General features: G+C 42.4%; 1 protein-coding gene and 1 pseudogene across 2 annotated transcripts in view; both read left to right on the forward strand.

Annotated features, from left to right (window-relative positions):
- SGCZ (sarcoglycan zeta) overlaps positions 1–22,054 on the forward strand; it is a 543,025-nt gene that overhangs the window by 279,380 nt on the left and 241,591 nt on the right. The gene's annotated exons all lie outside the window — the stretch shown is intronic.
- LOC117053132 lies at positions 13,281–13,976 on the forward strand (annotated as a pseudogene).

Raw genomic sequence — 22,054 nt, forward strand, 5'->3', positions numbered from 1 at the left:
ATTCAATTCAGTACACACGTAAAGGCAAATCAATCAAATTTGCACTTTCTTAAATAATGCGAACCAAAACACAGCTAGCCTTCAAAATTTGCACATATAATTTTGCAGGGTACTGCTCCAACCAAAGAAGATTTACAGAAGTACATAACGTATATTAGGGGGAAGTGTGCACAAAATGAAGATACAGTGGTACCTCGGGTTACAAACACCTCAGGTTAGAAACACTTCAAGTTAGACTCCACTAACCTCAGGTTAAGAACTTTACCTCGGGTTAAGAACTTTACCTCAGGATGAGAACAGAAATCGCGTGCTGGCAGTGTGACAGCAGCAGGATGCCCCATTAGCTAAAGTGGTACCTCGGGTTAAGAATGGTTTTGGGTTAAGAACGGACCTCTGGAACGAATTAAGTTCGTAACCAGAGGTACCACTGTGTTAGTGAAGACAACTTATGAAAGTGCATTATGTTAGGGGAAAACTGCTTGCAAAAATGTGTATTTTAGTCAAAACTGCATATAAAACTGGGGAGAAATTTAAACTAAAATGGTGATAAATTTTCATGATGCTTTTTTTTTTTTTACAAAATGCAAATTGCTGCAAAAATAACTGAATTTAAGATTGGAAAAATGAGAACGGAAATTGGCAGATCCTTCTTACATGTGTGTAGCCTCTGATTTTCTTGTGCTTTAGCACAACAGCTTGTTTTTTTTTTTTTTAAACAGAATTTATTAACATTTTCATAATATAACATAAACCCAACCCCACACCTACAAATAGAAAAACAACTACAAATACACATAAAGTCAGGATTCTTCTTCTTACTTGTAACCTTACAAAAAAAAAATTTCTAGTTCTGAATCTTGACGTTTGACTTCCCCCGCCTTTTCACCTTCGGTTTTAATTCAATATACTATTTCCTTAACAACTTTTCTCTATAAAAACAATTTAACTTTACTTAAAAAAAGAAAACATACTTATCTCCAACTTTGCATTATACCTTAAATCTTAACCAGATATTCTTATAGCTAAACTTATTTCTTCTGTCCTTTATCATGCTGCTTTTGACTTAAAGTTCAATATCTCCTTACTTATTTAAAATAAACTTATCATTAACCGACTTCACACTCCGACTTCGGATACCATGGCAGACCATTTAGATTATACATTTAGTTCTTCAACCCACTCCTCCTCTGTCCATTGTCTTTTCCTGTCTTTCTCCAGCGCCAAATCTCCCATTGTCTTGCTCCAAGTGTCCACAGGTCCAGGCTGCATCCACAGCAAACCCCGCATCGAGCCTCAAGGCGTTCCTCGTCTGCGTTCTGGGCTCCTCCATTTCTTTTGCTTCTTCTTCTTGTAAAAATTTTAATTCCATGTCCCTCGCCCCCGAGCTGCCACCTCGGCGTCTGGATGTTGTAAGTTTTCCCATTTCCCGTTGCTTTTCCCGGTTTTGCCCAGCCATCTCAGACCATCTTTCAAACGCCTCTCCCAGCTCTTTGCCAAGGCATGATTCCATTGTATAGAACTTTTGAAAAGCCTCCTCTGTGGAAAGTAGATCTTTTTTATAAATGATTCCACTCAAGACTTGTAGTTTCCGATCAAGCAATTCCATCTGTAAAATAGTGAGCTTTTCCTCATCTTTTAAATATGAGTTCGATACCAGTGTGAGCGCGAAGTCCAGCATTTTGAGAGAGAGGGTGAGTGTCAGATTTCAGTTCCTGTCTCTTCCTTCCTTTGTTTCAAATTTTTCCTACGACACTCCAAGTCGCCGCCATTTCTCCGAGGCAGGAGTATAAAGACCAAAACTTCAAACGGAGATATTTTTCCCCCAGTTAACCCCCAAAGGGAGGTCTCAACAGACTCAGTTTTCAAATTCCAAATACTTTCTAATGATTGTTGTGGCAGCAGTCACTTAAAGAGTTAATTTCTTTCAGCAGCCGAAGGGAGGGAGGCGGGCTGCCTTTCTTCTTCCCCCAGAGCATTCCAGGAATACCAAGAGTCAATCAATTACTCACAGCCTCCGGGTTCTTATCAGCTCCTTGATGACAGGTAGAACTTAGACGCTCATCACAGGCTTTGCCGCCGCATTTCATCCCGGTTGGGGCTTCTCCCCTATGGCCCGGCTCCGTAGTCCCTTCACCCCCACTCCCCCTTTACAGGGGGTGCGGGGGAAGGGTTCGGAGCCACAACGGGCACAGCCGGGGAGCCCAGGGCACGGGACGCTCTTCCCGCACCCCAACCGGAGCCCTGCTATGCGGTTGCAGGGCTCCTGACCCCCGGGATGAACTGGGTGCTTCGCAGCCGAAGCGACCCACGACCACCCATAATGGCGTCGCAAGCGGAAGTCGGCTTAGCACAACAGCTTGTAACTGGATTTTAATTTTTTTTTTTGCCAAGGATGAACTTTTTATGAACTAAAATGTTCATTTGGATTGACTTGAGCTGAACTAGTTTGCCTTATAAGAGGATAAAATTGAACTGGTAACAGTTCTACTTTTGACAGAATGAATTAGAGCTTGTTCCCTTTTAAAACTGGACCTTCCGTACAGTGTACAGGACTGAGCTGTTTATCCCATTCCGGCTGCCCTACACTAACCTACTGCTCTCAGATGTGCTGCCCCATTCACAGTGTTTAAGTAAGGTCCAGCTGCTTGTCTGCAAAACGAATAATGTTTGAAATGACCTTTAGCGAGGAGGAATAAAAGGGCTAAAGAGCCATACAGGAATTGGCTTCCTTTTGCTACCAGGTATGTTTGAGGTCTCTGCAAATATCATACATCTAGAAGACAGGGGCTTCTGAAAAGGAAACAAGCCTCTTGGGGCCCAACTAGATATTCACATGTAGATTCCTTCTTGCCTTTTCTTTCTGAATTGCAAACACACAGGAGGGCAATCCATATAGGGATGGAGATGGCTGGCTTATCTCTTCCTCATCTCTTCCTTCCTTCCTTGGCCCCGCTCTCATAGATAGAAGACATAAGGAAAAAATGGCTTGAGCGTCACATATCTGAAGGAACATTTCTCCCTATGTGTGCTTGCCCATGTATTAAGGTCAGTAGTGGAAGCATTTCTGATTGTTGTATCTTCAGGAAAAGTATGTGGGGCAGTGGCATAAGAAAGGGTCTACTAAGTGGTGACACCAACCCCCCCCCCCCCATCTCTAGAGCCATCTCCCCTCCGAAGAATGTCTGACACTGATGTTGCTTATGTTTGGGCCCAGGCTTTTGGGGTGGATTGAGTATGTCACATGTTATGGGTTTTATTTCCTGCTGTTTTCCTGCCTTTTTGATAAGTTTTAAAGAAAATATTTTTGTGTATGATTTTTTCCCGGGACTATTTGATGAAGGATTGGCTTATAAATTCCAGAGATAACCATTAGCACCAAAGCTCCTGGGGGGGGAGGGGTTGTTCATCTGGATTCTCCAACATCCCAACCCCCAAGTATTGCCCTGGGCAGATCCTTGATTCTGTGGACCCAGCCCACCAATAGAGATTGTCACTTGTGCCAGAACAGCCCTTCCCAACCTGGTTCCCTCCAGATGTTTTGGACTACAACTCCCATCATCCAAAGCAATCATGGCTGGGAAATGCTAGTGTAACAGAAAGACATTTTGACACTAAGCTGAAGAAATCCAGGTTTTTCTGGCAGCCTAATTTAGCAACTACAATGCAACCTTTCTCCCTCCTGCCCACCTCCACCTGCTCCAACTGCAAAACAATCCTATGGATCATTAGGTGTAGCTAAGCCTATTGATTTTGGCAGGTGCAAACATTTCTAACTCAGCCTTTTAGCCTCACAATTCACAATACAAGGGAGTGGATATGTGGAAGTCTCCTCCTTGATCTTCTCTCTATCCCCCCCCCAAAAAAGACTAGCATCTTAATGGAAACATCCCCATACTTTCTCTGTTCTGACTGCTTCCTCCTGTGAGTCATCGCTATTGGTGCAAGCCAATGAAATTCCTTGGTAAGCATTTATTGCAGAGCTTGGCATTTTCACAGGTCGTGTCATTTAGCACTGGAAAGGTACCGTATGTCCTTGCATAACTGCACTTGTATTAAAGTTAATAAGGATAATGCACGAAAGCTGTGAGGGACGGAAACCTTCTTGCTGTAACGAGGTTCTGATTTATTTTACATTTGCAAGACGAATTACAGCCAAGCATGCCATCTGTTGCCAAAGAAGAGAAGTTATTGCTGTTGCCACACTAGCTAGATCGTGAAAGCTAGTTGCATATGGGAGGGTGTTGGTCCTGGCCTGACTATTTACTGTGACTGGAAATGGCACCGGCTGCCCTTTCTAGCTCGCCGAAGACTTTTGTCATCCTTCCTCTATAGCTGCAGCCAATGGTGACATGGCTTTTAAAACTGGCATGCTGAAAGCCTCTTTCTTTAAAGCAGCACTGGGCAACGTACCAAATGCATTGTTCTTCGATGCGCTCTTAGATATGTTCAGTAGCAGAGAACAGAATGGTGGTTCCAAGAAGGACTCATTGAAATTTAATAATAATAATAATAATAATAATAATAATAATAATAATAATATTTATTTATACCCTGCCGTCCCCAGCCAAGATCAGGCTCAGGGCAGCTAACACCAGGTATAAAACAATTGATTAAAATACAACTTAAAAAACAAGGTTAAAATATAACATTAAAATGCAGCCTCATTTCAGTGGAAACTCAAATCAAAAAAACTGTTTGTGGAAGAAAGTGTCAAATCTTCACCAAGGCCAACTATCTAGACTGGTCCTACATGGGCCAGAAAAGCCTCCAAATAGGAGTTCTACCACAGAAGGAAAGAGGGGGAGGGGATCAAGTTGATTCCAAGCCAAAGGCCAGGCAGAACAACTCTATCTTACAGGCCCTGCGGAAAGAAATCGGATGGATTTGATGGACGATTGCCTTGGTAAGCTTTCCCTCCCATCAGCACAGGATGTATCCCTTACTGTGGCTGTGTGGTCGTGGTGAGCTCCATTTGTTTCACCGAGAAAACGGGATTTAGTACATAGACTGAAGGACAGGTGAATCTGTCTTTGTTGAGATTGAAAGCCTTTTGTCAATGTTGGCAAACGTAAATCCCAGCATCTGTTGGTTTGTGAAAGAAAAGACGGAGCAATCAAGGCTGTGCTCCTAAATGCATTGACTCGGCTTTCCCAAATCAATTAGGGAAAGAGACTTGGAAGACATATGTTGTTGAACAGACCAAACATACTTTAGTGATAGCTGAGATGCTGTTGGCAGGGCTTACTTATCCAGCGGGCAGACGGTGCTCAGCTTCCATCTTCCATACATTGGCAGATCAGTGAGAATGGGAAGATGATGAATTCACTGTTGCTGTGGCTGTGTGTGAAGACAGAAATAGTTGTACGGTTGACCAACAAAATAGATAGCACTTAAGAATTTTGGAGCAACACTAGAAGTTGATTCAAAACACGTTGACTTCGTCTGTTGTCCTAAACCCCTGCATACTCTGAGTTAAGTTTCAATGTCATGAACTGGCAGGACATCAGTTTTCTGATTAAGTTGTGAGTGCCTCTGGTAACGTAGTTTAAACAATGACATTGCACACACATATATGCAGAAAAGGTACAAATGAACAGTCTTGGGGAAACACGATATTGTTATGAAAAATACACTATGGGAGGTGCAGCTGTAGAAACATCAGAGAGATCTGAGCATTCCCAGTGGCTACAAAATGTTGTCTGACAGTTGAGTGGTGGAAAGGAATGGAAAGGCTAGAACCCTGAACCACAGCACCCTATGCTGCAACATTTTACTGCAGGTCTCACTTTGTTCAGTATGATCACTATTTCCTGTGCCACCCTATGAGCTGCTAGTTAGAGGAGGGGAACAAATAAGCAGTTCAAGCTGGGTCACTGATAAAATCAGGATTCTGAGCTCCAATGGAAATCAGATGATACTGGTGAACCAATCCCATGTTGCTTATAGAGTAATGGCCATAGGACATATGCATTCATATTGCTGACAATAGGAAAACCTGTTGTGTTTTCTAGTTTACAATTACATTTTCTGAGTGATGGAGATTTGTGACCCAAGTGAAATAAAACATGGGATTTATAGTGTGCAGTATTTCTAGCCCTTTTTTTCTGGATGTGAATCACTTCCTATAAAACATCAGGATAATTAAGAGGGAATATGGATAACTCCATAATGGTTGTTGGAGCTCTTTTATGTGTGCAATATAGACTTTTCAAGAGTTAATCAGTATGTGCTTAAAATGCTTATGGGGCAATCCTGTGCCATTTTGTAGTGCAGTCAATCAATGGCTATTACAATGTCTTGCCATTCTCGTCAGTGATTTCTAAGAAGCACTGTGCAACTCCAGTCAGTATGCGGAATTACGGTTGCACATCTGAGCATACAGACCAAATTTAGCTAAATATCTCAATGAAATGCAGAGTTCTGTCAGCTGCTTCTCGTGAGATATTTTCTACTCGGGGGAACAGATTGTGACTTATAAGAACCATAATTAAATGTAACAAAATTGAAAGTGCACTATTTTTCATGGTTCATATCAAGAGTGGTGCCTAATCCTTGGTCCTCCTGTATTGCTAACCTACAACTCCTCTCACCATTGGCCATTGAGCTTGTGGCTTAGGGTGATGGGATTTGTAGTATAGTAACAGAGGGTTAGTCATTCCTAGTTTACAGTATAGGGGTGCAAACTATATTGGAATGTTATCTAATATCTAATATCACATAATATTAAGGTTCAGGCGACACTGGGTTTTTTGCATGGATGCATGTATTTACAGAACCTAACTTCAACTCAAACTCTTATCTTTCATAATGAACGCAGACTCAGACTATGTGCATTTGAATGTCTGGCCTCTGGGCCTTAATGTTGGTATGTGAACTGTATTTTCTCAATGTCGGTCATGAAGTCCAGAAAGATCGTTGTCTGGGAATATTGAAGAGGAAATGACAAAATCCTGTGGCAGTGTGGCACTTTTATAAAGTTTATTTTTATTATCTGTTTGTGTGTGTGTGTGTTAATCTATGCGTTTCCCATTCAGTATTGTATGTTTCTTTTATAGCTAACTTTCTTTTCAAGATCTTATGACTATTAAATGACTTAATCCACGGCGTGCACCTGCATGCTCTAAAAGCAGTTTGCAGTGAGGAGTGGAGTGGAGAGCTATTGGATCACATAAATATATATTACATCTTGTATCTATCAATTGCATTACTGCTGTAGTGGCATTTTTTAAAGGAGGCGCACCTTTTGGAACCTATTTTATATACAGTGGTACCTTGAGTTACAAACACCTCAGGTTACAAAGACTTCAGGTTACAGACTCCGCTAACCCGGAAGTAGTACCTCAGGTTAAGAACTTTACCTCAGGATGAGAACAGAAATCGTGCGGCAGCCATGCGGCAGCAGTGGGAGGCCCCATTAGCTAAATTGGTACCTCAGGTTAAGAACAGTTTCAAGTTAAGAACAGTTTCAGGTTAGGAACGGACCTCTGGAACGAATTAAGTTCGTAACCAGAGGTACCACTGTATTGGACAATACCAAAATGACAGTGAATGTGTCAGGGGAGGGGGGATAAGGATCACATGTGCTCTGTAACTTGTAGACATTGTCTGAACAGAGCCTCCCATTTATAGAACTGCATGGATATAAAGCGTTCATACAGGTTTAAAATTCCTGTCAGGCTGCCTTTTGTAAGAAAAAAAACTATGTACTCTCTTGTCTGTTCCCTGTTGGAAAGTGCATCAGCCACCTTCCATCTTCTGATGTGCACATGTTAGTTTATTCCAAGGAAACTCAGGGTAGTCTAGGAAGGGTTCAAAACAGGTAGTGTAGATCGACCACACTTTCTGTTTCCATGTGCCTTCCCTTGAGAGAGGTGTGCACTCCATCTCAAATATTGTGGAAGAAGCTCAAAATGGATAGCAGACAACCCACCACTTAGTGCTTGCTACTTGGTGTGTGATACCAGCTACGTGTCTGATGTCAAGAACCTCACGTTACAAGTGTTTTAATTTTTTATCCATAATTGTTGTTTGTATCTTTCCAACTTTAACTAAAATTAATGCAGTTTAGGTAGTTCTGTATTGGTGGTCAAATTCTTAAGTCTCCTGAGTTTACCCCAGCCATGATCACTCAGATTAGCATCCTGCCACAGATTTATAATGGTAGATAATTGTGCTATGGCTGTGTTGACCAAAGAAAGTATGAACTAAATCATAAATGATTTCTTCGTAATCTTCGTTGACATGTATTGCACAATTATTCAAGTATGTGACATTAGCATGAACTCATTCCACTCTTTACGAGAAACAGATGGAACAAGCAGTCGCCATAGGTATTGCTGTGAGCATCACAAAGTTTTACTGGGTTTTTATTACAATGGATGAGCAGTCGATTATTATAACTACAGGGATACTACTGTAGACAGAAGTTACTCCAACATAAATTGTGCGTGAACACTGATAAATTGTGCACCATGTATGCATAAAATTCTAATGCATGTGCTTATTTAGAGAGGTATTCTGACATGATGGATAGAGGAAAATTATTCTGATTTACATAGAAATGTGCAGCAGCTAAAAGTTGAAAATGAGTTTTAGGGCCTTCATTCCTTTCACTTGAATATAATGTGAATTAAAATGAGTTATTAAAATATGCTAGTGCTACTTCTAAGAACAAGCATATAATTTGACAAAAGTTAGCATGCCTGCAGGTTTGTCTTGATATCAGTTTACATTTGGAGTTACCTCTTCAACAATTAAGTTGTTATCTGCTTTACAGAAAATAAATGTTGTTTGAAGAATGCTTTCAGAGCAGCAGGAGGGAGAAAGTACTGCAGTGGACTTGCTATCTTTTTGCAGTATGACACATTTAGGCTACAACACAAAGTGTACTTAGGATTGAATGACACTATTGAAATCAGTGACCAGAATCAGGGTGGTTGGGAATTTAGAAGTGTTCCCTAAGCCCTGTACCTCTTTGAAGAGCTGCATTCTTCTTTCTGTCTTTATCCTGATGCGACTCCATCTCAACCCACCTATGGTAGTCAGGAGATTGTTCCATTTGTCCGGGCATATCTCCTTCAAAAATAGTGAAAGTCTGACTTTCTGCTGCTTTAGGTATATGCAGTATAGGTTCATAGGTATATATTTTAGGTATATCCTATATGCATTGGAAAATGAATGCTTTGATTGAATGGGCATGATCCAAGTCTGGGAGGCTGCACAGTTACATCAGGGTATGTCTAGCGTACAGATAACTTCTACAGATGACTTGTGACCAAACTATACGTGACCTAGAATGTCAAGACACATAAAAGATAGACTTTTCTCAGAGGAGTCTGAGTCCATAATCACTTGTCACCAAGTTTTGCCTAATCACTTAGTTGTCACCATATTTTGCCCAAGAGAAACTGGAAATTGGGGGTTCTATTGACTTTTTACAGCTGTGTTTTCAAAGATCAATAAACATATCATTATTATTATTAAGTGATAATTCTGAGCAATTTGATGAAAAGCTAGCAAAAGTTCTTGGGTGATGGCATACCTCCAATGTTACCAGTCAACTGTTATATCAATATATAAAAATTAAAACTCTTATCAGCTGAAACTTTCTTTGGACAACAGCATATTATCTTCATTGAGTTAAACCAGGGGTAGGCAACCTAAGGCCCGTGGGCTTGATATGGCCCAATTGCCTTCTTAATCTGGCCCGTGGACGGTGCAGGAATCAGCATGTTTTTACATGAATAGAAGGTGTCCTTTTATTTAAAATGTATCTCTGGGTTATTTGTGGGGCCTGCCTGGTGTTTTTACACGAGTAGAATGTGTGCTTTTATTTAAAATGCATCTCTGGGTTATTTGTGGGGCATAGGAATTTGTTCATATTTTTTTAAAAAAAATATAGTCCAGCCCACCACATGGTCTGAGGGACGGTGGACCAGCCCACGGCTGAAAAACATTGCTGACCCCTGAGTTAAACTATAATCACAATGTAGAGATGAATGCTACAGTTGAGAGAATGGAGAAAGATGCTGGTGATGAAAGGACAATGTGTGACACTGTCAAGATGATTATTTGGGAAGCTCTTTGCAATTAATTAGTGCCCAGAACAAATTATCGTAATTTGCACCAAGTAAATAGAGATTTTTGCATTCAAAATAGAGCATGGGTAGGAAAACTAAGGTCCACGGGCCGGATCAGGCCCAATTGCCTTCTGGATCTGGCCCGTGGATGGTCTGGGAATTGCTGTGTGGATCGTCAGCGCACACGTTCTTTCCCTCTCCCTCACACGGCGCCAGCCCCGCCTCCCTCCCTCCTCCTGGCTTCTCCCCACCCTGCCTAGAGGAGGAAGGGGGCTGGGCTTTGTTGGTGCCAGCAGTAGCAGCAGCAGTGCTGGAGTGGCCGCCATTTTAAGCAGCCCCTCTCCAGTGCCCTTTCACGCACCACTCATCGTCCCTCCACTGCTGCCGCCCAGCCCTTGCCACTCACAAGACGCTGGTAAGCAGCCACTGGGGCTCATGGTGCTCTTGCATCATTCCCCCCCCCAAAAAAAAATATAGTCTGGCCCCCCACAAGGTCTGAGGGACAGTGGACTAGCCCCCTGCTGGAAAAGTTTGCTGACCCTGGAATAGAGCTTCATAAAACTCATGCTAGAATAGAATTTGACAGTTAACACCAATCGTGTGACAAATGACATGCCCTTTGTAACTTCCTCATATTCTGGCTTGCTGTTTAGTATAAGCCACAGTTTGCCATTCCATCCAAATAGCCAATGTATGTCAGTGTAACAGCAATCTATGGTTTGTACTAGACAGGAAGACAGTTGATTTCTGCATGGGAGAAGAGGGGAGGAGGAAGAAGTAGCATGTGCATCCGAGGCTTGCTGCAGTAAAACAATGTCATAGTTTGGCATTATATGTGAACCAGCTCTAGATCTAACTTATCTTTGTGTGGCTACTTTGAGAAGCACTCCCAAAGGCACAGTGATTCATTACATCTGTGGGTACTTGTTAATTAGTCTCATTAATTTATAAACTCTAAATTTTCTTTTTAATTATGTACACTGAGAAAAGTGGGTAACTCAAGAAGGTAAAGGAAATGAGCAGTGAATGAAGACTCGCTAGCTTTTAATTATGCAAATAAAGACCGCTGTGGATTAATTATTTAGAAATTGGTATGCTTAGAATTGAAAATCTTTTTCTGTCATTTGTGTACATGCCTTCCTTACTCGGAACAAAAGAAATGACCTTTCCCCATATATTTTGCTTTGCTATATATTATCAGACTTTGGAAAATTCCAGATATACCTCTGGGATTTCCTCCTCCTTGGGATTTCACCTCAGTGGCTTTAAATTGGTGAATTTATTACCAAACTCCATTTTGTCGTTGTGCTCTCACTTCCCCAGCATCCTAGTGTTTCTGTTTCTTAGTTGTGTTGTGCTGAAATTTGTGCTCCGGTTTCTCAAAAACATCTTCCCCTGGAAAAATGGGCTTCAATTTTCAGCCTTATTCTCAGGGCCTTGAGAATTTCTTTAGAATTCTGGTTGGTGCAGGATTTTGAGCTTGCCTTAGGTGGCCCAGAATGATGTGCATGCATTTTTCTTCCTAGCAAACAGTTGTCCAGTGCTTTGCAGATTCGCATGTTCTCTGTAATTCCTAAACTAAAGAACCCCCATGGGAGGAGTTACCTCGATATAACCTCCCCTGGGCTTTATAGTCACCCAGGGGAGCTGCAGAATGTTGAACACTGGACGACCCTCACAAGCACCCCATGATGCCCTGCACTCATGAGAAGTTATCTAAAGTGTTGGCACAACACTCGTTTTAGTAGTTGCACTAGCCATTCCCCCTTGGTAGCAGCCGAATAATACCTGATTTAGCAATTGCGCTCATCAGTGGTGCAGAATTCTGACTGTAAAGCACAGCTTACTCTTTGGGGATTGGGGAAAATGGGTGAGATGATGGAGATGGTTCGTGCAATGGGATCTTGCCAGGGAAAGGTAGCTTGCCCCAAGCTGATTTTCCATTTCTCCTGCACTGTTCAAAAACCCATATAAAGCATCTTATTTACTCCACTAGGATATGCAATGGCCCAAAAGCACATCAAATTTAATTTGAATCTTCATTCTCCTTACATTATCACTTCTCCAGTTCTTCTTCCATTCCAATATGGCTATATGTATACAAATAGAAAACTTAGTTGTTGTTGTTTGAAAAAAGAACAGTAGATAACAGCTTTTCTACTGAAGTTGAAAATGAGGATAGGAGACTGGAGAGTTCTGAATTCTTCATACAGTGTGTGTGTGTGTGTGTGTGTGTGTGTGTGTGTGATATATATTACACACACACACACACACACACACACACACACACACCCTATTCCAGCCCCCAAACACTGCCATGTTACAGCTCCTAGTAAGGTGCATGTATTTTAAAATGGTTAAAGGACACACATGTAGGTTATATATTTAACCCTCCAATCTGCTTTCCGATTGCTACTTTCATATCTTTCCCCCTGGGGAAAATACTGTTCTGTTTAAAACATGTTGGGACATTTTGTCACAACTTAGCATAACCACTTTAGTATCCATTGGTTTTAATTCCTGCATTTTCCTCTTCCAGTCTAATAGTTTTACGCCTATTTCAGAATTGTGAGGGGAAAATTGAGAGTGCGCCTTTCATTCATCGCCATTCAGATTTATTTTTAAGCTGCCTTTTATTTCTGTATTATTCAGTCCTTTAAGAAGCCTAGCGGGAATCCAGCGCTTTATATGAAAGAAACTGCATGAAGTAACAGCATGCATAAGTTTGTGATGGCACGGCAGTTAGCTTGTGACCATCACTCGCTTACTCCCCAGGCTGGTGATCAAGGAAGGATATTCCTCTGTTATCTCTCTTGGGGCCAAAGCTCAGCACTGTTAGCAATGGACAAAAATAAACTCTTCAGTATTGTTTGCTGTCTTGATAAATCTTTCCTACTTTAGAATAATGTTTACATCTGTTCCAATGTCCTTTCTCTCCCATCTGCTCTTCGCATATAATTTATCTTTATAGAGCTTTCCCCTTTTAATTGTTACACTCTTCCAATCTGCTGTATTTACTTCTACATTTAACTACATTTACAACCCCTTCTGTTGCATTATAATTCCTGAATCAAGTTTTCCTTCTCAAATATCAAAAGTATTTGATTCGGGCCCCATTCATGCTTAGCTGCTACCTGGCCATTGAAGGCATGGTCTCTGCAGTTTGAACTTAAGATCAATTCAAAATGGCCAGTGGCAAGGTTTGTGGAAGATGACAATTCCCAGGCAGTCTTCTCCACCATTATGAGATGGCTCAGGCACCAGAGGATCATGGTGGGGATGAGCCAGAAGGACAGTTACATATGGGACAAGGCACAGAACAAGCGGAATTTCCTCACCCTAAAGTACCACCTTGAACATGACATCATCAGCAAGTGAGATGACAGGGATAAGATCACCCCACCTTCTTTGAGTTTTGGGTGGCCACCAAGGAATACCTGGTCTTGCTAACCGAAGCCCTCTTGAACCTGAAGGCCAACTGGGAGAAGATGATGCAGATCATGTCTGAGACCTTCAACATGCTGGCCATGTAAGTGGTCATCCAGGCTGTGCTGTTGCTGTACACCTCTGGCTGCACAACCAGTCATGTGGGTGTCCCACATGGTGCTCATCTACAAAAGGTACGCTCTGGCACATGCCATCCTGTGCCTTGACCTGGCCAGTTGCATCTTGACTGGCCACATCATATCCTGACCAAGTGGGGCTATAGCTTCACTACCATGACTTGAGATGGCAGGACATCAGGGGGACCTGGAGTTCAATCAGATGATGGCCATGGCCTCCTTGTTGTCCTATCTGGAGAAGAGCTATGAGCTGCCTGACATGCAGGTTATGTGGAGTTATGTGGCACCAACTTGGTGTGAGTCAGGGACTCCACAATGTTTCTCCACATTCTAGAAGTTTTGCATCTGCAAACAGGAACACAATGAGTTTGGCCCATTCACCATCCATCACAAATGCTTCTAACAATCCAAGCAGCCAACCTCTTCTGTTGGAGTCAATTTCTCTTGGTGCACTGTTTTTATCTGTTAAATTCTGTCACCTTGCAAAATCTTTAGTATTGCCCTGATTCTTGAATTATCTCTTCCTTTGTGCAACCCTTGTCTTACTACTACATTGTCAAGGCTTGTTAGCATCTGAGCTCTCAATCATTAATCAGATTTGTCTTCTTTCTGGCTCCTAACTGCTTCCATATTCCAAGTTTAGTGTCAGAATAGTCAAGTTCAGTACTTTATTACTATCAATTTTCACTGTCAAACAAGATAAACTAATAAAAGTAATGCAAATGAATTAAGTAATGATAATAATTCATAGCCCTTCAAAGACTTCATATTTTTAGGAAAATGTCACCCACTGCGATTCCTGGGGCAAAATTGGGTTTATACTATATTCTCACCAATTTCTGCCTAGGCTCACAAGTAGGAATGATTCCGCATACATCTTACATGGAGCTCAGAAAAAGAAATTAGGGATGTTTTCATTACATACTGAACTTCCCTTGAAAACCTTGTAGATATCTAGGAGGACTCATCAAATTTGTCTCAGAAGTCATCTAGTCCTTTCTGCCTCAAATTGGTATCAAGCCCTCAACTGGCAAACTCCCCCAAGCATCACTTATGACCCATTCCTCTGTCATGGTAACATAGGAAGCTGTCTCATACCATGTCAAACCACTAAGCCATCTTGCTTAGTGTTGTCTACACAGACTGGCAAAGCTTCTACCTGGCGACACCAGGGATTTCCTCTTCAGTGGTCCTGGGATGACAACACCTGTAGAGAGCTCCCTTCTCAAAGTAAGGACAACCATGTTGAATGCTGGGGTTTGTTTGTTTTTAAAGTAGGCTCTCTTTTTGTCAGCAAGTTTTTAAATATCGTAAATAGCAGGAGCTGAAACCATCAGAAACCCCTTTGGCTGTGAGTGGGTGATATTTGCATGAAATCAAAGGCATACATTCAGAGTCCCATGGTGCCTTTGGAAGGAGGAAATCCTCTTGCTGGCCAGGTTCATTGACATGTGCTAAAGTACATTACACCTCTTCAATATTTCATTCCCTTCTTGTCATGCTAAACTACATAAATTGTGGTTTTGTTTTTCCTTTTGCCTACAAGGTCTTGACGCCAACCCTGAATTATGCATGTCCAGGTTGCCGCCCATCTTGCTGCGAGTCCTGGAGGGCGTTGCTTTCTGCCTTGCATGCCTTTTCCACCTGATATTGTTTAGGGGATTTTGTTGATGGAAAAGGGCCTATTGCAGTTTATAAATGTTATTTTTTAATGTTTTAAATTTTAAATAGCTTTTAACTTGTGCATTTTAAAATTTGAGGTTTTCGTTGAGCTTAAATTGTTTTGTAGTGTTTCAATTAAGGGATGTAGGATGTGTCTGGGAAGATAGAAGCTGGCAAGAGCAGAGGCAACTCCAGTCAGCGGTTCTAGGAAAGGGGACATATGGTGTGCAAATGAGGCAGCCCTGATTGACCTTTGGCTTAGGCTGTTGACATGATGTTGTTCAGTCGTTCAGTCGTGTCCGACTCTTCATGACCCCATGGACCAGAGCACGCCAGGCACCCCTACCCTCCACTGCCTCCCGCAGTTTGGCCAAACTCATGCCAGTCGCTCCGAGAACACTGTCCAACCATCTCATCCTCTGTCGTCCCCTTCTCCTTGTGCCCTCCATCTTTCCCAACATCAGGGTCTTTTCCAGGGAGTCTTCTCTTCTCATGAGGTGGCCAAAGTACTGGAGCCTCAACTTCAGGATCTGCCCTTCCAGTGAGCACTCAGGGCTGATTTCTTTAAGGATGGATAAGTTTGATCTTTTTGCAGTCCATGGGACTCTCAAGAGTCTCCTCCAGCACCATAATTCAAAAGCATCAATTCTTCGGCGATCAGCCTTCTTTATGGTCCAGCTCTCACTTCCGTACATTACTACTGGGAAAACCATAGCTTTAACTATACGGACCTTTGTCGGCAAGGTGATGTCTCTGCTTTTTAAGATGCTGTCTAGGTTTGTCATTGCTTTTCTCCCAAGAAGCAGGCGTCTTTTAATTTTGTGACTGCTGTCACCATCTGCAGTGATCATGGAGCCCAAGAAAGTAAAATCTCTCACTGCCTCCATTTCTTCCCCTTCTATTTGCCAGGAGGACATAGTCACCCCTGAATCTCCTCCTCTCATCCATCCCTACTGGTGACTTATATAGCCATGGGAAAACATGAGTATTGCTGTATATGGAATGCAAAATAAAACGGTCCATGCATACTTCAACTTTACTTTCTTTTTTAGGATAACTTCCTGGTTCCTTGGGGGTGTGAAACAGAGCAGGGCTAAACACAAATGACAGATGTCTCCGGGGCGGGGCTATATTTCCAATTCTGAAAAGCAAATTCAAGAGAAGATTTGCAAATAAGTTGGCTAGATCTGCCACTCTCTCCCTTTCCAGCAAGGTTTGCTTGCAACAACCTGCTTATTCTTGGAAGTAGCTATTACTCAGAGTTATTTTAAGAGGTTAGCTGGCACAGTGCAGTTGCTTCTGTTGCCATGGCCTGTTTCTGTGACCATCGAAAGATTGAAAATAACAATGACATGTCAAAGAGCGAGATATGAACTTAGTAAACTGCATCTGACAAAGTGGGCTCTACTCCAGAAAAGCTGACGCCCCAGTGATACAAAATCCTGGGCCATTCTTCTAATTTATTTTAAAACAAGCAGAGCACCAGGAGGAAGAGGTTCCCTGTCCAGTCCACACCTAAGCACAGCTCCCTAGAATCATTTGGCATCACTGATTGCATAGCTGTCAACTCCCCCCCCCTTTTAAAGGGAAATTCCCTTATTCCGAATAGGATTCCTCACAAGAAAAGGGAAAAGTTGACAGCTATGCTGATTGGCTCCCAAGGAAATGTCTCAACTGCAATCTGACCTGCAATGGAGTTTGGGTCTGAGCCCCCAAATTATGCAACTCCTCTTCCAAGTCAACAGTTCCTTCTTAGACATTGTCCAAGGGATTAAGATCGAAGAACATAGGGCTGTTAACATAGGGTTCTGATGTGCTTGAGGTCATAGTAAACACCCTCAAGAAAACAAGAAGCATAAGATCAAGATACTCAAGAAATAGTTCCTTTAAACCAGTGCAGAAAATTCAGAGTTAGGGTACAAAGGGTCCTTTGCCTTTAAGCAGTGCTTTTTTCTTTAAAAAAATGTTTAAGGGTACTCTCATTTTGACTCAAGAAAATCACCATTTTATATTTCAAATTGGGGGAAATAAATACAGTAAATGGACAAAAGTACAAAGATTCATAAAATGTTTAGGGGTATGCGTACCCCTGCATCCCCCCAGAGAAAAGCCCTGCCTTTAAGACTCCCCAACTGTTACTTCAGACAGAGCTCAGAATCGCTTGAAAAAGATACCAAATGAATAATTATTACCCAGCCAATGAAGAATATCATTGTAATGATATGTGGCACACAGTCAATGAAGGCTGCAAATGTTTGTAAGCAGTGGGAAATGTTTTCAGTCCTGGCCTTGGTTCATTTTGCATTCATGAATTCCTGATCTATTTACAGTTAAGCTTGAACTGTGAGCCTTTTATGAAAGAAGGGGGGGGGAGAGAGAGAGAGTGAAGCAAAAGCTTAGTTTTGAAAGCTCATTAAGCAGCCCCAGGACTCAAAACAACAGCAAGGCCATTAGGAGAGGATTTAAAATTACCTTTACCCAGTAAACTATTCAAAGATGTACACCACACAAGCTTTTGTTTTTGTAGCACCTTAAAAAACAACAGGCTTTTTGCTCCTCCTTATTTTGAAATTACCTGTATCTGGTGGGGAAATGCTTTATTTTCATCTAGTTCTGTGTATAGACTTGCATCCTACTGCAAAGGAGCAATTGTTCATTTCTTGAGAAGTTGCAGTGGTTGAGGTGTTGGAACAATTCTCATTGTTCCCTGTTGATTACTTGAAATCTCGAAACAAAATAGAAAATTCTTTCCAGTAGCACCTTAGAGACCAACTGAGTTTGTTCTTGGTATGAGCTTTCGTGTGCATGCACACTTCTTCAGATACACTGAAATAGAAGCCAGTTGGTCTCTAAGGTGCTACTGGAAAGAATTTTCTATTTTGTTTTGACTATGGCAGACCAACACGGCTACCCACCTGTTACTTGAAATCTGTTTAAGATGTGTGTGTGTGGAATCCTATGCCCTAAAGCTATACATCACAGGTAGTTGACACCAGGACTCCCCCCCCACCCAGCAAAAACCCATTAGATGCATGTATTTGTACTCACATGTAACTCAGATTAAGTGGGTTGTAATCCACAAAATATATATTATAATCTATGTTAGTCTTTAAAATGCCACCAGGTTCTTTGCTGTTTCATTCAGAGGTGTCAACTGTAGGGTGGCAATGACTAAGTGATCCATTCATCATTTGTATGGAAGGATAGGTCTGAGCTGGTGGAATGAATGGTTTTTTTAAATTTAAATTGCCCAGCCATGGTGCTTGGAAGAAAGGCTGACAACCGGCTGTAAAGCTCAGAAGCTCCAGACTGAGAAAAGAGCAGGAGAATGCAGAGGTGTTTTAACAATTCATCCATGTCACAAGAACACCCAAGGCCCATTCCGTTGTGAGTTGTAGATGAATGCTATTGTGCATGTGGCGTTCCTTTTAAAAAGTATTTTTTTGAGAGGCTGAAAAATGACACCGACAGAAACAGCCACCTAGAGAGTCTCAGGGAAGGGGATTTTAGTTGTACGCATATAGAAAATTGCTAGGATGAGATCCCAGGAACTGCCTTGAAATAGCCATGTATTTTTGCTTGCCTCTTGTGCATGCTAATTGTGGAACAGGTATGACAGCTGCAGATGTACAATGGATTTGCCATTCTGCAAGATTGATTCATGGTTCACAGACCTGTCTATCCAGTGAATTGATGGAGGCAGAGGGATATGATCCTCTCTTTTAACTACCTCTATTCAGAAACCCATTGTAAAACCTTCTGGTGTTGGGAGGAGTTCTTCAACAACTTGTTCTATCATTTATGCATCATTGAAAGTCATTACAAGCGGTAGTATTTTGAAGGTATATTAATGATCCAGTCACTAGCTTACCATTTCTGCATCGGGGGCTGCTATCCTGGTCAACCCAAACTTGCCAGATCTCCCATTTCTTGTAGTACTCAGATTATGAGGACAAAGCTAGGGGGTCTTTAATGATATCAACAAGATCCATTTTAGGCATACAGAGAGACAGAGAGAGCTTCTGGAGGAAATGTAGCTGAGAGGACTGGGACCATCTGCTACCCTTGTATTCAAGAAGTGATTTCATGGACTGCAGCCATTTCCAGTCTGTCATTATATCCCTGACATAGATGGTACAAAAAAGGGTGGCATGCAGATGCCTTAAATAAGTAAAATTAAATATTGGGTTAATAACATTATGATGTGCACTTCCATTGAAGAGGGTGGGAAGATGGTCATCCTCTTTTTCTCGGGTAGAGATCAAAGCTTAGTTCTTTGTCTTGATTGGACCACTTTAGGCTGTATATAGGGGCTCAGGTAGCTCAAGACCTGCACACCCCCAAATCTGCATGTTGGGGAGAATGGTTCCAGTTTAATTTTGTTTCCTATTTTTCTGCAGAGGATGTGTTTGTATGAAAGAGCATTCCTAATAATGAACCTGTGTTTGGGCTGAACTACTGCCAACGTAGCAACGTCAGAGTGCAAGTAGATAAATAGGTACTGTTCCGGCGGGATGGTAAACGGCATTTCCGTGCGCTGCTCTGGTTCGCCAGAAGCAGCTTAGTCATGCTGGCCACATGACCCGGAAGCTGTCTGCAGACAAACGCCGGCTCCCTTGGCCAATAGAGCGAGATGAGCGCCGCAACCCCAGAGTCGTTCGCCACTGGACCTAATGGTCAGGGGTCCCTTTACCTTTACCCTTTTACTGCACTATGAAGTGGTTCAGCCCAGACACAGGTTTGTTATTAGGCAATAGTCCTGTTTTCCCTTTGGTAACTTGTTAGTCCTCCTTTTTCTATTGGATATTTTAAATGCCCATTGAAACAGGGTTTGAAAAGACATGCATTTTATAGGCGCACAAATCAGAAACCCAGGGTTGGCTGTGGCTGCCTGTCAAGTGTATATTCATTGGCAAAACCGGGTTTGCTTCTATGTAATAAGCTGTCAGTGCTGGCTCTGCCATTAGGCAGAGTGAGACAGCTGCTTCAGGCAACAGATGCTGAGGTGGACTAGGAGTGCAGGCAGAGGACAGAGCTGTGTGAGTGAGTCTGCTACTTACGCATGTACTCTAGGCTACTGTCCATGGTTGATGTAAAATTCAGTTGCTGGTCTGGTTGGAAAAGGGATGGGGAAAGTTCCCATTCTGCCCTTTATTTTAGGCAGCAAAATGTCTTGGAACAGTCCTGTCCTCTATCTTTCACTTGTAACGAAGCACACAGTGATCTCCTAGAGATGTGAGTCAAGAAATGTAACTCTGTGTTCAGTTTCATAACATTTTTGGTGCAACATATTTGAATTGGAATCCTGAAACTCCTCTCTTCATAAAAAAGGCGCCCAAGTCATTATTCCAGAGTTCGTTTTAGCATTGGAGGATGAATAAATATTTACCCCCCCCCCCGGCCCCCGCTTCTGCCTGTACTTTCTCAGTAGCTGCTCAGAAATACTGTGGAATAATGCATCGTGTCTGTCTGAGCAAGTTGAGCTTCTGTGCTGGCAAACCATCAACACCTTTCCTCAGGGCTGAGATGGTAAGACTAGCTCATCCTCTCTACTTACATCCAAAATCACACACCCCAAAACACACACGCACGCACGCGCACACACACATACACATACATATTGAACCACTGGAAGTCTGCTTCTGAGTTTAAGTGCATGGCTCCTCAGTCCCTTTTCATCTCCCTCACAATCTCCTTCTGAGGTGCCTCCCCTTCCCCCTGAGCTTTGCTCCTTTGGAGATTTCCAGATCACAAAGTAATAGGTGAGCTCCTTTTGGATGCTTTCGGCAGCCAGCAGTCTCTCCTTGGATGAATAGCAGTGGAGGTGGATGAAACATGCTCCATACAGCTCATTAATAGGTGGGCTACAAATATTCTGCACCAGCTTAAGCTTTGGGATAATATTTTATCTTGTTTAATGTTTATTATGCGATTCCAGCTCATGACAGGTGGTTCACCTCAGAATATTTTTTCCATGGCTCAAAAAGGGGGAAAGGCTGTTTGGAGAAGTGCATAAACCTCTGTAGCTGTCTCACTGTGCTGTGTGCTTTTAATGAGCGACTTTGCTAATAATTACAGTTAGAGGACCCACATATACCAGAGGAGGCTGGTCCATTAGAGCAAATGGCACTCTGCCTCACCAATTTCAGTCTGCACTCAGCTAAGACCACCTGCTTACTCACAACCAGTCCAGGGGTGGCACTGCCTGCTGGCTTCTTCCTCCTTACTCTTGGTGGTGCCCTCATAGAGCTCAAACAGGGAGCAGGATGGAGGCAAAACTGGAATTAGGTGGGTCTACCTATCATTGGTTCTGGATCTGCCCACCACTGGCTTTAGCTCCACCTAATGTTGGTCTCCTTGCCTTCTGCCCTATGAGTCACAGTGGAAACCAGCTGCCCCTGACACAGGGGTATTCCTCTGTTTCCCCATAAGGGGTATGCTCACTGGGATATTGTTTCCTTGGTCCATAAGCTGTGTGTTGCACAAATTCACAAGCTTCTGAGTGAAATGCCAAACAATACATCTGTTGAAGTAACAGCAAAGTGTCCGCCCCCCCCCCCCCCGGTTTTTTAAAACATTTTGTGCAAGAAAATATATCTAATAAATTGCTTACACATAGATTGATATATACACTGGAGAGCCAGTGTGGTGTAGTGGTTAAGAGCGGTAGACTCGTAATCTGGTGAACTGGGTTCGCGTCTCCGCTCCTCCACATGCAGCTGCTGTGTGACCTCGGGCTAGTCACACTTC

Source organism: Lacerta agilis, chromosome 9, assembly GCF_009819535.1.
Source record: "Lacerta agilis isolate rLacAgi1 chromosome 9, rLacAgi1.pri, whole genome shotgun sequence".
Lineage (NCBI taxonomy): Eukaryota > Metazoa > Chordata > Lepidosauria > Squamata > Lacertidae > Lacerta > Lacerta agilis.